Genomic DNA, 14,369 nt, shown 5'->3' with positions numbered 1-14,369 from the left:
AATCATAAAATGTATGCATTAGCCTGTTGCCTTTCTTTAACCGAGTTTTCAGGTAAACAGTTATGGCACCCAAATGTGGATTGGAACTGTGGAACCGAATGGACATTTCCTCATCTCGCCAACGCCAGGACTCCGGCGCCAATAGGAATCATTTTTCCTAGAGTCCTGGGCCTTGACGGGGTCGGGGTAAGTCCTTCCATTCCCAGCTTCCAAAGGACTCAAAAATTCCCTTTAAAGATAACCGCTGGACAGAGACCACTCTGCGTGAAACTCTGTATTAATTAGGTCTCCTCTGAAGATCGATCTAGGGAAATCAGCTAGCTATGGGTCAGTCAAAAACTAGAAGTAGAAATCCGGCTGACAAGACCCCTGCTTCTTGTGTGTCAAGCCGTTACCAACCTGATGATCACAGGTATTACTAGCACTAGTGTTAATCAACTAAAGATAGCCCTAAATTATGTTGGCCACCACAGGGCTCTTTTGGACCTGTCAAAGTTACTTTATCTTACAACCAAATTAAGAAAGGCCAACAAAACAACTAGCCAGCAGCGAGGACGTTTCATCCTGGGCTTGCTGAATTGGCTGAACAAGAACAAAAGACAGGTAGCCTCTTCCCTCTAAGGCTGGGAGCTGCTTCAGCACCTAGCCGTATCCTGGCAAAAATCCTTTCTTCTTCAAGGGCTCCAGTCTGTCCTTCCCTTCACTCCCCCTGTCCTATTCCTCACCCTTTTCCTTCCTCCCCCTCCCCTTGAAGGCCTCTGATCTGGGGAAACTGACGGCACCTAGATGCAATCTTTCCCCCTGGCCTTCCCCTACCTTAGACCAGAGGAAGGCAGCCTCTGTTCAAGCCTCTGTTGCCTCCCTCCTCCTCATTCCCCCGAGGAAGGCAGCCTCTGTTCAAGCCTCTGCTGCCTCTCTCCTCCCCATTCCCCCTCCCCGCTTTCCCGTAAGGGCTCTGGTCCTGAAGAGGACAGTTACAATCCACCTAAGAACTAGAGGCCTGAACCTATTCGCATGGGGCCTGTTCCTTCAAGACAGTCAGAAACTTTGGAGCACCAAGGCTCCCCACCCCTCCAAAGACCATAGGGGTACTCTGAGCAAAGGCTGCAGGATTCCCCTTTATTATCAGACCTTGGATTCTTGCAACCCCCTTTCCTCAGAATGATAATAGCCAATTCACGATGGGGATTTCTAGCAAGCTTCTAATTGCCTTCTCTCTCTGGGTTGTTTTTTTGTGAGCTACGTTTGTATTTCTCCTGTTGTCAGTTTGTCTGTTGGTGTGTGTCCATGTCTGTATCATGTGTGCTGTGAATGAGTGTGTTATCTTGTAAGATTTAAGTGCAAGCAGCCAGACTTCAAGGGCTGCAGCTAGGGAAATAAACAAACAAAACTTTGAGACTTTTCCTTGTCATTCTGGTCTGGCCAACCTGGAATTACAATGGAAAGGTAGATCATCTCAGGGAAAATCATTTTAGCAGATTTGTACGTTGTGAAATTAATCAGAAACATTTCAGGAACTGATTATTTGAAATTACTCCTAAGATTGTGAGTAGCCCACCTTTCTAGGTCCTAATTCCGCCCACCCTGTCCCAGCACCTGCATATCGCCTTAGGGGCTCAGTACCTGTGGGAGGTTGGGGGAGATGGATGAATCATGCCTGTAGCGACCATTCTCTACCCTGCCTGCGAAAGTCACCACTGGGACATCAGTTTCTCTGCTCTTGGTAAGCTTCACTTCTCTGTTCAGTTGCAAAAAGTATTTTATCTCTGTTTGACCCATTTTCTGATTTGTAAAAATAATTGTGCTTGTTGTTATGGGATCAAAATGATAAAATGATTGTAAAATGCTTAACATAATGACTGGTATATGTTACATACAGCATTATTATCTTTCTAATGTAATTGTTACCTTTGAAGTGGTTTTAATTGCTAGAAGTAATAAGATCAATAATTTCTGGAAATGCAAATTATACCATCTGCAGTTATTGTTGTGTTAAAACTATTTCTAGGATTGTATTTCTGAATTTCTCTTAGATTGTGAAAATTGGACCACTGTAATCTAGAAATAGTGTTAGACAAAGCAATTTTTAATTTGAATTTTGTTGAAACTAAAAGATGTTGGGAAAATTGTGTAACACCAGTTATGTTACTTTATCAGTCCTGCTAACTTTATCTTATAATGTTTTGTAATTGTCATTTAGAAAATCAGGTATTTTCACCTTTATCTGTTAAAAAAAAAAAAGTTAAAGCTTAACAATTTGGCTATCTTCTATGAAGTTGTAGGATTGTTAACTAAGTTATTTGGGATTACTGTTTGAATGCTGAAACCTAAAATTGTTAAATGATTCCTATGTATGGAAAGGAGGGAATGGAGTGAACTCTATTTAAATTCCTTCTGTTCATTCAGAATAGTCCTCCCATTCCTGTGGGTAAGATCATCAGTCCTAGTAAAGGAATTTGGTTTGTTAATGCAGATTCTAAACAATGAATATTTCTTGCACAGAGTTGTAATAGATAGAGAGAATTTTTAATAATTGGCTTTTACATCAGGACAAGTTTTAAATCTGAGAAGGAAAGATGTTAAATGGAATCCCTTATGTGTGTGTCCTGGTAAATCTTTATTGTTTATTGTAACTCCAAGAGAGTGGAAATAACTGTTATCTGACTTAAGTTGTGATTAGTGAAACTTGCTGTTTAAGGAAAAAGGCATTTGGGACCATAACTATTTTTGGTTTTGAGTTTGAATTTGGGTATAGTTGTCTGCATTAAATCAGTATCTGAGACACATGCCACAAAGGAACATTTCTCACCTGACTAAACACTGAAGGGACAATTCTCAACTCAATCTAGGATGGGATTCCCCGGCTCAGTTTCCCTATTGTGTTCCTTTAAAAAGGAATGTTTTTCACCTGACTATTCCTGAGTCTGGCTATGAAACAGATACTGCATGATTGGAGAATTTCACTCCTATCTGAATTCAAACAGAGTAAAGGATGTTTTATCTTGTCGTATTTGGTATGTCATATGTCCCTGCTTTTCCCTTCTATAGCAAATTTCTGTGGTCAATAACAAGTGACCAGCAAAACATGTGAGCCTTTTGTGTAATCTTACTGGGAAATCTAATATTATGTTTATCTGAAATTAGAACATATGCAGAAATTTATGTAAACTACTTAAGACTCACCTTAAGATGTTCCCATTGTTTAAAAGGATTTTAAAAGCAACAGTGTTTTTCTGTGAGTCAGTCTCATATCTAAGAATACTGTAATAATTAAGAATTCAGTTTGTTATAATACTTTGGAAATTCATATTACTTAAGAACATTTTTTTTGTAACAACTCAGCTTTAATGAATTCCAGTTTTAAAGGTTTATTTTTGCTTAAGAAAAAAAAAAGAGATATCAAGCATTTTAAAAGTTTCCAACTAGTTTTCTTCATAAGAGTTTAGTCAACATCAGAGTAAATTTTAAACTGTTTTTAAAGAAGGGAAATACTTTTAGAAGAAATGTTTTGAAAAATCATGTGTGATTCTTAGAAGGCCTACTAAAGCTTCAAAATAATATGCTGTTAAATTAAGCTGTTTTGATCTGAATATGTAGTCATTCTATGGCCTAAGTTAGAGTTAAAGTTTGCGTTTGAATTTATTATGTAAAAGTTTTAATTCCTGAAGTATCTCATTCTTCCAGAGTGAGTATAATTAGGGAAGAATAACAACTTGTGAAACAAAGACATAATTCCATGAAACTATAAATTTAGTCATTAACCTCTTTGTTTTGTTTAAGCTGGAATGAGATTCCAGTACAGTTATGCTAGCAAAAAGTAATAACTTATGAGCTATCTTGTCTTATGGTTAAAATGCAAAGGCAAATGGAATAATCTGGGTAATAGGGTTGAGAGATTTGGAAAGAAAAATTAAGTTCTGCTTGAAACTATGAAAGATAGATGAGATTTGGGAATAAATATGGGTTTTCTAAACCCCTCTTGCTCCTCTGTAGTTGTTCTGGACACTTTTGTGCCAGTTTCAGATGGTTTAAAGAGTGAGGAAGTATTTTATCTGAGGGATACCAGCCAATATTGATTTGCTATATAAGACTGGGACTGCAATTTACTATTGTTTGAAGTTCTGATTACAGGAATACTTGTCTAAGTTATCATAAAGCCAATTGACATGTGCTGCAGGCTAATGGTGGATGCTTGGAAAGGTTTTGAAGACGACCTTGGACACGGCCGAGGTAGGATCTTCCTAACTCTATTTCCCAAATGTGCTATTTCCTTTCTGAAAAAGGAAATTCCCCACGTGATTATTCCTAAGCCCTGCTTTCAGCACCTGGTGACCTCACATGTCAGATAATAGCTTATTCCTGGAATCAACCAGAACTAAGGAAATCCTTTCCTTCTGTTAACATTGTCCCTCTCTTTTTCTTTTATAGCAAATCTTTATAATCAAGAAGTTCTGAAAGTATAATACTAAGTATCTCAAATAATAAATGGAAATTGGAGCATCTCTGAGTTATTATAATGGGGTGCAGGAATGAATAGCTTACAACTTTAACCTATATTCCTGGCCAAATAAATAAATATAATATAGAGATAACATTGAGGAAATGATTAGATCAGGTAATAAGACAAAGATGTAATGTGATAGATGTCCAATTAGAGTAGCAAATTTTGAGGAAAAACAACAGGATCAGTCTGATTCCTCTAAGAATCATATGCAAATGGATATGATTGACTTCTAAAATTTGTCATGCTTTTGATAATAAGATCTCAAATTTGGATTTTTGCATAAAATTTGTATAGGATAGTAGTAAAGTAAATGAAATTATATATTCTCCGTTAAAATATCTGTCCAATAAGTTAAAAGGCAGATGAGTTCATTTTATAGTTGAACCCTCACATTTTGAAAGATTCTTATTCCAGGTACAAGATTTAGGTAAAGATAGAAACAGCAAATAATGTGAACCGAAATTTTCTGAAATTTCAAAGATGGAGAACAAATTTTAAGTAATTGTACTAATTTATACTGTCAGAAGTATCTGGGAACTTCTAGATCTTAACCAGAAAAGCAGAATTCTCTTTTTTAACTGTCCCAAGAATAAAACCTATTGTCAAAGAAAAGATATCTAGGTATCAAATAACTACATGAGAAATCTGGGATACAAAGTTAAATGAAAATTAAGAATGCATTACTGGGATACAAGGAACTTAATGTTAATTAACTTTGAAATAATAATTGCATTGATTTGTATGGTTCATGTTTAATTTTCTTGTTTATATTGGTGACATGTAAATCTCCCTTTCAAAACTAGTCTATTGTGAGCCATCTAAGTTTTAATCTGTACCTGACCTAATGTAAAAATATAATTTGTGAACTGTAAAAAAACGCTTCACTGTGTTGTTTGAACCTAGCCCTGCATGGCTGGGAAACTGAACTATTGCTAAGTGTCTTTAGCCATGTTAACTATGTTGTATTGTTTCATTTCAATTATCAAACCATGTTTTCTGGGAGACCCTGTCAAGTTTTCTGTATAGACTCTTGGATCCGTCTGTCACCTCCATTGCTCCTGCTCCTGAGTGGATCATGCCCTCCAGTTTTGAAGAGGCCTGAAGAAGATGCCATCAGACATAGACAGCTTTCCCAAGAGCCTGGACCAGACTTGCATGAAGAGTAAACTCTCACACTACTGGTTATTTAGAGATTTTTTCATATCTTTGTTGGTCTACAGGCGAAGCCTTCGGCTTGCCTTTGACCAAAAGGAGGGAATGATAATGTTTAATATAAAATTTTAGAATAATCTCTTTGTTCTCTCTGTAGCAAACTCAGAGAGTGCCTCTTCCCATGTCAGCAAAAGCCAGCCAAGGCCGACTCTACACTCCTTAAGGAGACCTTTAACCTAAGACACTATATCTTGAATAATGAGGCTTTCCTTTGTATCTTATTATCTATAGACATATACTATGTTATGGCATATTAATGGTAAAGAAAAATAGACATCTTAGGTCGTAATTTCTATTGAACTTTGTTTAGCCTTTTCCTATGTCAGTTATCTGTTTAGGGCAGGAAGCCTGCCACTCACTAGTGGTGGGATTTCCTTTCTCGTCACCGAGACATATGTTTACCCAGCTGGAATTGCAAGGCCTGACCAACATTACTTTGTTAATTGTCTTGTCTTACTAAATTTATGATTTGTTCAACTAGGAGAGTTCCTTTCTCACGGCAAAATGTATATAAGCCAGAAGATTTCTGCACTGGGTAGCCAGAACATTTCTGGCTCCATAATGCATTATGTTACCGTTGTCTTTAATAGGGAATTGATTAATTAGTTAATTAAATCATAAAATGTATAAATTTAGCCATTTTGCCTTTTCTCTAAATAAGTTTTCAGGTCAACAAAATGTATGCCAAAGAGATCATAAAAATGGGAAAAGGTCCCACATGTACAAAAATATTTGTAGCAGTTCTCTTTGTGGTGGCCAAGAACTGGAAATCAAGGAGATACCCATCAGTTGGGGAATGGCTGAATACGTTGTGGTATATGAATGGAATGAAATACTGTTGTGTCATAAGAAATGATGAATGGGAAGACTTCAGAGAGGCCTGGAAGGACTTATACGAACTGATGCTGAGTAAAAGGAGCAGAACCAGGTGATCATTGTACACAGTAACAATCAGAGTTTACGAGGAATTTTTCTGGTAGGTTTAGCCCTTCAAAGCAATGCAAGGACCTAAAACATTCCAAAAGGACTCTTGAGGCAAAATACCATCCACATCCAGAGAAAGAACTATGGAATTGGATTGCAGAATAAAGTAGACCATTTTCTCTTGTGTTATGTTTTGTTTTGTTTTATGGTTTTTTCCATTCATTTTAATTCTTCTATGCAACATGACTAAGGTGAAAATGTATTTAGTAAGAATGTATGTGTAGAACCTATATAAGATCACACGCCATCTCGGGGAAGGAGTGGGGAAGGAGGGGGGAAGAAGGGGAAGAAAAGAGGAAAAAATCTAATATGGAAGTGATTGTAAAAAATTGAAAACAAATAAATTACTTAAAAAAAAAAAAAGATCCATCTTGTTTCCATTAAGGTGCTGAGATTCTTTAAGAATCTGGCCAAAATGGAGGATTTTTACAATCATGTCCACTTAGAATGGTGTTCTAATAAACCTTCTCTGGCTGAAAGAAGATAGGTCAAATTCATTGAGGCAGGATGTGTGTCTCACTATTTCAAGGTCCCAGCACCCTTAAACCTTAACAATGGCAGGCAAAGCCTTGAAACTGATCTCAGATCTCCTACATTAAGGTATAATTATGGTGTGAATGTGGCTGAATGTACTTATATTAAAAACAATCAGGCACATTTCCAACACAACCAAGAAGTACCCTTTGAATGGACTGCCCTTCAGTCATAAATTTAGTCTCTAGTTGGTTAGCACCGTCACAAATCTCTAAGGACTGGAGTCTCCTCTCTATTGGTTTCTTTTTTTGTACTCCCAATTTGGCCAGAATTAGGAACACAAGAAGGACACCATATCCTCTGAAGCTTTGAGACTTTGCATACAAACTTTTCCACTCCTTTGATCCCCTGTTTCCTTTGGTCAATCAAATCATACATCAGAAAAAAGGTCAGTGACTGGAATGCAGGCAATAAGTCTCAGGACACAAAATCTTTCCTCACTGCTCTGAACTCCCTTCTCACAGGACATTGCATTCAACTGATCAAGGCTGGGAAAAGGACCTGTGGCAGATGTACAAATATCCTGATGAGCGTGATGGCTTGGATTCAGGTCCCAGTCAAAGGCTGAGGGTCCTCAGGGTCCTCAAGGCTGGGTTTCAGTGATAGAGAAACTCATTCTGTTTTTTGAGATCCATGAGTGCTGACCCAGGCTTCCCCTAGGTTTGGGCTCCTAACACTTTCTCAGTCACTAGACACTATTCATACACTGAAGGAGATTCAGTGAATAAATATTTTTGTTTTTCTTCAGTTGTTTTACCCAAGTCAGACTCTTCATGACCCCATTTGGGGTTTTCTCAGGAGAGATACTCCAGATACTGCCCTTTTCTTCTCCAGCTGAGGAAACTCTACTTCTACAGGGTGAAGTGACTTATCCAGGATCACACAGCTAGGAGGTATCTGATGCCAGATTTGAATTCAGGAAAATGAGTCTTCCTGACTTCAGGCCAGGTGCTCTATCTACTAGTACCACCTAACTGCCCACCATTTATTGGTGAATAAATGCATGCACCCAAAAGGTGAATTTCATAATTGTCATTGGTACAAGTCAAGTGCTTTATGACCCTAGTTGATGGTCCCTATCTCCTCTCCAGGGAGAGGAATATAATAACAGAAGGTTCTGAAGTACCTCAACTGGGTATGATGACTCAGCTTCCAGGGGGCCTCCCCTTTGTCCCTCTAGTTCCTCTCACCACCATGATTATGTGTGTGTGTGTGTGTGTGTGTGTATGTTGGGGAGGGGGCCCTGATGAGAGGTGGGATTTTCTGCCTCTCCCAGGACCTGGATCTCATTTTCTGGCTGGATGCTTTCAGTTGGTAAGCTGTGCCACGTAGCAAGGACTGGTCCAGCACATTTATATAGTATCCTTCCACACAGCCAGTGTTGCCTCTACCTATTAGGGGCTTTTTGGTGGAACTGGGGCAACACATTCATGTTTGATGTTTCCCATAAGCTCCCCTGTAGGTCTGTTTCAGGGCTTGCTTGGCCAAAATTTTTTTGGATTGTAACTCAGATGGCAAAGCGAGGGGGCCTCCTTGGCAAAGAGGACAGTCAAATGGTCACCCTTGGTACCACATGCCTTCCCTCAGACCTAGCACCTGGGCCGCAAACATCAGCAGCGCCCATGGTAGGTCATCCTCCCTCAGACCAGGTGCCCTCCAGTAAATTAAAACTTTCATACAAGAAGGATATCTCTCCCCTTCCAGAACCCTGCCTGGTGACCCCCTTGTCTTCTATTCATCATCCCCCCTCAACAGGTGACCTCTCCTTAACAATGAATGAAGCAGGTGCCTGCAGTCATGGTGAGCCTGCCCCAGCTCTCTCTGCATTCCCAAAGTTGTTCATTCCTAACTTCCACCGCTCACTGTTATGGCCCCTGGGCTTGGCCTCCCTCCTACTTCTCTACCCCTCAGAATCCTCTTCATGAACTGTGTTCTGCTGAGTGTGAGCCTGGCTAGACCACAATAGAAGAAGGCCTTCCAGGCCTGGGCCTGGTCTGTGGTTCAGGGATCTAAGGGGCAGAATGGAGGGAGGGCTCTCTGTGGCTGAGGCCTGGGGTTCAGGCCCTGGCCCTTGCTCTCTTTAGGGAGCCCTGCTCATTAAGGGATGGCTTCCAGAAGACCTAGTGACAGCATTGATTAGTACTCATGGATCTAAAAGGACTTCCCTATCTCCAAGGCATGGCCTAAGCCCCTCCACCCCTGAGTTCAAGTATTGAATCAGTGCCAAGCTTGTCAGGATGATCAGGGTAGGTGCCTGGTTTTGGCAACAGAGATCTAAGAGGGGAGTGAGTAATGCTTCCCTCTCATAGAAAGAGTGATCTGGCCTTCACAGCTGCCAGCACCCCTAAGGCTCAGCTTTAGTCAGTGGCTCAGGAACTAAAGGGAAGTACCTGGGTCTGTCTTGGCTTATTACTAATCCAGCTGGTTCAGTCAGATTCTGTCAGGAAGGGTCAGTTCCAGGAGTCGTTACAGGCAGCTTGATTAGTGAATAGCGCAGAACTGCCACTTGGTGGGTAGGATGCTCTGGTCTGGTAGCAGGAGGGGCAAAGTAGCAGCAAAACCTAAATGGGGACCTGGAAAAGGAAGGGAAGGTTTGGGGCAGAGCCCAGGTGCATCCCATACAGAGGGTTACATGAGCCCTGCAGGACAAAGCAGAGGCTCTATGGGCATCAGAGGAGAGAGGCAGACAGTTCAACAAGCCAGAACTGTTGGTGAATGCTGTACCCACCTGAGATTGAGTGCCGAGTTGGAGTGAGAGAAACCAAGGTCCACACAGCAAAATGTTTCTACAACATGCATTCAAACCCGTTTCAGTCTTCCGACCAGCTGGAAAATAGGCAGGTCCAGCAACAGTAATTCAATCAAACAAACAGCAAGGATACAGCAAATGCTAGTTGACATCTTGACCAACAGAGTATCAGGCACTAAGCTACAGGACCTGGTGGTGCAATGTTGTGACCCTGGTTAAACAGAAGGATGGTGGTACCTTTGAAGGCCACCAGGTGTCAGAGTGGACACAGCTCTGGTCCTGAAGTTAGGAAGACTCAAGATCTTGAGTTCAAATCTAGCCTCAGACACTCAGTGGGGTGACCCTGGTCAGGTCATTTCTCCCTGTTTGTCTCAGTTCCTCATCTGTGAAATGAACTAGAGAAGGAAAGAGCAAACCACTCCAGTATGTGTGCAAGAAAACCCCAAATGACCTCATGAAGAGTCAACAGAGCAACACAAAGAAACCCTGATAGACCTGGCAAAGTTTGGTAGAAGAGTCATTGAGGGGGGAAAGATACTTCCTGCTTTAGTTAAGTTGAATTCAAGACAGCAGAGTTGCCTGGGCTCTGAGGTCCTCTCCAGCTCCAATAACTCTTCTGATTCTATGGTAGTAATAACATATGTTGTGTCTGAGTCATTCAGTGGTCCGACTCTTCATGACCTCATATGCACAGGTGATGGGATTTTCTTGGCAGAGATACTGAAATGGTTTGCCATTTCCTTCTCCACTGTGGTCCCATTTTACAGATGTAGAACTGAGGCAAACAGGTTGCAGTGACTTGTCCAGGGTAATACAGCTAGGTAGTGTCTGAGGGTGAATTTGAACTTAGCTCTTCCTGACTCCAGGGCCAGCACTCTATGCACTGCACCCCCTAGCTGTCCCTGACAGCCAAGCATTTTAAGGATAATGGGACAATCCTCAGAGAGAAGAGAAAAGCTACCCTAGCCAGATGGCAGTCCTTAGAACTTTAGAAGCATTACTCAGGTAGTTCAGATTAGACCACAAGTGCCCTCATGTTTTCTGGTGGGAGTTTCTCAGACTATCATATGCCCAGTGGGAAGACTTTCTCATCTCTATCAACAGAGGGGACCCTAATTAGGACAAAACAGGCAAAGGTCTGTCCCCCCAACCTAGAGACCCCCACTCTATTTCCATCTGGCTTCCGGGAGGCAGGTGAGATGGCTTGTCTTTTCTGGAGATCAAACTTCCTTGCCCAGCCCCTTCCCCTACCCCCCAGCGGCTTAAACAAGGGATGGGAGAGCAATGAGGCCTTGAGGACAGAAGGACGTCTTTCTTGGAATATCGTGGAAATGGGAATGTGGGCATGGATTTATCAGAACTCACTGCTTCAGACCCCTCCATCCTCATTTGAACCAGACATCCTATTGCACAGAATTCCTAGGAAAGTTTCCCTGGTGGGAATGGGGGGGAGGGAAGGGTGATTGCTAAAGAAACTTCTCTGAACTGGTTTCATTTCCTTACTTTGCAGAAGCTCCCAACTGCAACCTATAAGGGACTAGAAAGCCCTATATGCGTTGGCTATGAAAGCTTCACAAATGACCCCCTTCATGCTTTCCCAGTCTGCTTTCTACTTCCCCCAATACCCTAGGCATCCATCCAGCAAGAGTAGGTGACTTCCGGTGTTCACACATCACCTCATCTCCTTGTTCTGGGGAGAATGGAAGCTTTTGGAAGGCAGGGACTTTTGGGCTTTTTGTGCAGAGAGAGAGAAAGAGAGAGAGAGAGAGAGAGAGAGAGAGAGAGAGAGAGAGCATGCATGCGTGCGTGTGTGTGTATGACAGACAGAGAATCAGAGAGAATGAGACAGAGATAGAGAGGTGGAGTCTGTACCCCGGCCTTGTGTCAGTCTGGGGAAGACTGTAAAGCACGTGCTGATAAATCCTTGCTATGTGACTCTGGACAAGTCACTACACCTCTTTGTCTCACTTTCCTCAGTTATGAAGTGGGGAGAATACTGGCACCTCCCCCAAAAGGCTGCCCTGAGGATTCCATTGGCCAAGTGCTTAGCAGTGTCAGGCACGTGGGTATGATATAAATGGTAGCTTTTATTGTTTGTATTTCTCTCCAGGAGGTTCTTAGGACCTCTGGGCTGAGGAATTCCCCAACATTAACCTCAGCTCCCTTTAGGTGAGACACTGCTTCTCCCTTCCACCCCAGTGCAGTGTCAGGAGGAAACTGAGGCTAAATGATCAAGACATAGCTGATGGGTGTCTGAGGCAGGGTTTGAACTCAGGCCTAGTTGATTAAGGTCATCACCCAGCTACTTCCCTTCACCGGAATGATTACAAAAAGGCAGGCCCAACACTTAGAGAGAGTTACCCTCATGGGGAAGGAGGTGGCCAGGGAAAAAAGGAGATCAGGTCAGATCATAGGAAGAACTTTCCAAGACTTATGGATCCTTTGGTTATCAGTTCAACAGGCAGGAGAAGACCCAGGAAAAGAGAGAATCTCCCAGCACAAGTGTTTATCCAACAGACTGGCCAAAACAATCACTACAGAGAAGTCAAGGAAAGCCAGTGAAGGGCTGGGGTCTTTAGCTTTAGACCATTGCTTTCAGCTGAGCAAATGAGACCTGATTTGCCCAAGGCAGAGAAGGGAGGGAAGGAGGTGGGAAAAGGAGAGAGAACTCAATACTGGGACTTGTTATTTTACTATTTTTGAGACAAATAAGGATTAAGTTACTGGCTCAAGGTCCCATGTAATGTCTGAGGCCATATTTGAACTCAGATCCCCCTGGCTTTAAGCCATTGATGTGCTCACTGCACTACCAGCTGTTTCACAATGAGGTTGGGGCTTTTTGATTAAGCATTTACCTGTAAAAGGGAGGAAAGAGGATAAGTTTAGGAATGAAGGGACTAAGGGAAGTGTTTTAAAGATGGGGAAGATGTGAGTATTTCATATTTTGGGTTAACTCTTTAGTCGATTGAGTGTAAAAAACCATCACTTTGAGTTTTCTGGAAAGAGACCCTGGAGTGGTTTGACATTTCCTTCTCCAGTTCCTTTTGCAGAGGAGGAAACTGAGGCAAACAGGGTTAGGTGACTCACCCAGGGTCACACAACCAGTAAGTGGTCTGCCATTAGATTTGAAGTCAGGAAAGTGAGTCTTCCACACCAGGGGCTCCATCCACTTCTCCATCAACTTGCCCAGATGAAAAGAAGAGCTGAGTTCAAATTCCACCAAGACATTGTTATGTTCATCCTAAGCAAGTGACTTGACACTCCCCTATAATTATATGGCCTTTGTCACAGAAACCAAGTCTTTTAAAAATCCTATGCCCTGTATAAATGGGATAGTATGTCATCTAATCCAACCTGCTAATTCCACTAATTGGAAAATGAAGTCATAGAATTGAATACAAGTGAGCTTCGGACCTCTCAATCTTTCTCTTATTATTCCAGGCTGACCTTTCTGCCCCTTCCCCACCCTCAGACAGACAGAAAACTATCCCCAAGCTCTGCTCCCTCCAGGCTGGAAGGCTTTCCCCTCCTCCCCTCACCCCTTCAAGGTGGTGCTCAAATTCTCCCTTCTGCAAGCTTTCCCTGGTTTTCTCCCTCCATCCCCTGCTGCTGGTGCCTTCCTTGCAGAGATTACCTTCCATGTTGTTGGGGTGTAAGCTCAGTTTTCACGTGGACAGTCTCGGGCAGGTAAAAGTGAGGACCTCTAAACCTCAGAGTTCTCACGAGGCCCCCCAGGGAACAGCTGGGAATTGAGGGGTGAAACACGGGCTATATCGTGCATTTCCACCTCTTCTCAGTGGTAAACTTGCTGGGGAGAGCATCCCACCCTTGAGACTGGTCCGTGGTCTGAGCACACCTGTTGTTAATTAGCTAGGGGCTGAGAGCTTAAGTAGGGACAGGAAAGCCTGAAGGCTCTCTTCTTGTTGCATGGCCCTTAGAGGGAAAAGGGTCCCTCCCCTCTTCCACTCCCATCCTCTTGCTGTATGATCCTTGCCCCTTGGGAGGAGGAGGATTCCTCTCTCCTGAGGAAGAATTCACCCTGCATATGGATATGTAACTAAGAACCTGAATAAAGCCTAACCCTTGTTTGACTCTGGAAAGTCTCTTCTCTCAACACGTTTATCTGGTTGGCCTCTGAAGACCTGCGAAAGGTGAGTAGACTCGGGTAGCTCATCGGCCTCTAGGCCGAACACCATGTGTCTCCCTCCTCTACAGGATTTATTTAAGCAAATCTTCTCTTGTTATGAATAGAGAGCCATAATTAAAGTCAGGAAGACCAAGGTCCAAGCACTGCCTCAGACCAGGCTGGTCAAGATACCTTCAGCAAGTGACTGAGAAGAGATTTATGGCCTGGACTATTTCCAAGATACAGGTGAGTGAAATCAG

The sequence above is a fragment of the Notamacropus eugenii genome, chromosome 5 (genome assembly GCF_028372415.1).
Source record: "Notamacropus eugenii isolate mMacEug1 chromosome 5, mMacEug1.pri_v2, whole genome shotgun sequence".
Taxonomy (NCBI): domain Eukaryota; kingdom Metazoa; phylum Chordata; class Mammalia; order Diprotodontia; family Macropodidae; genus Notamacropus; species Notamacropus eugenii.
This window is presented reverse-complemented; position numbering follows the sequence as displayed.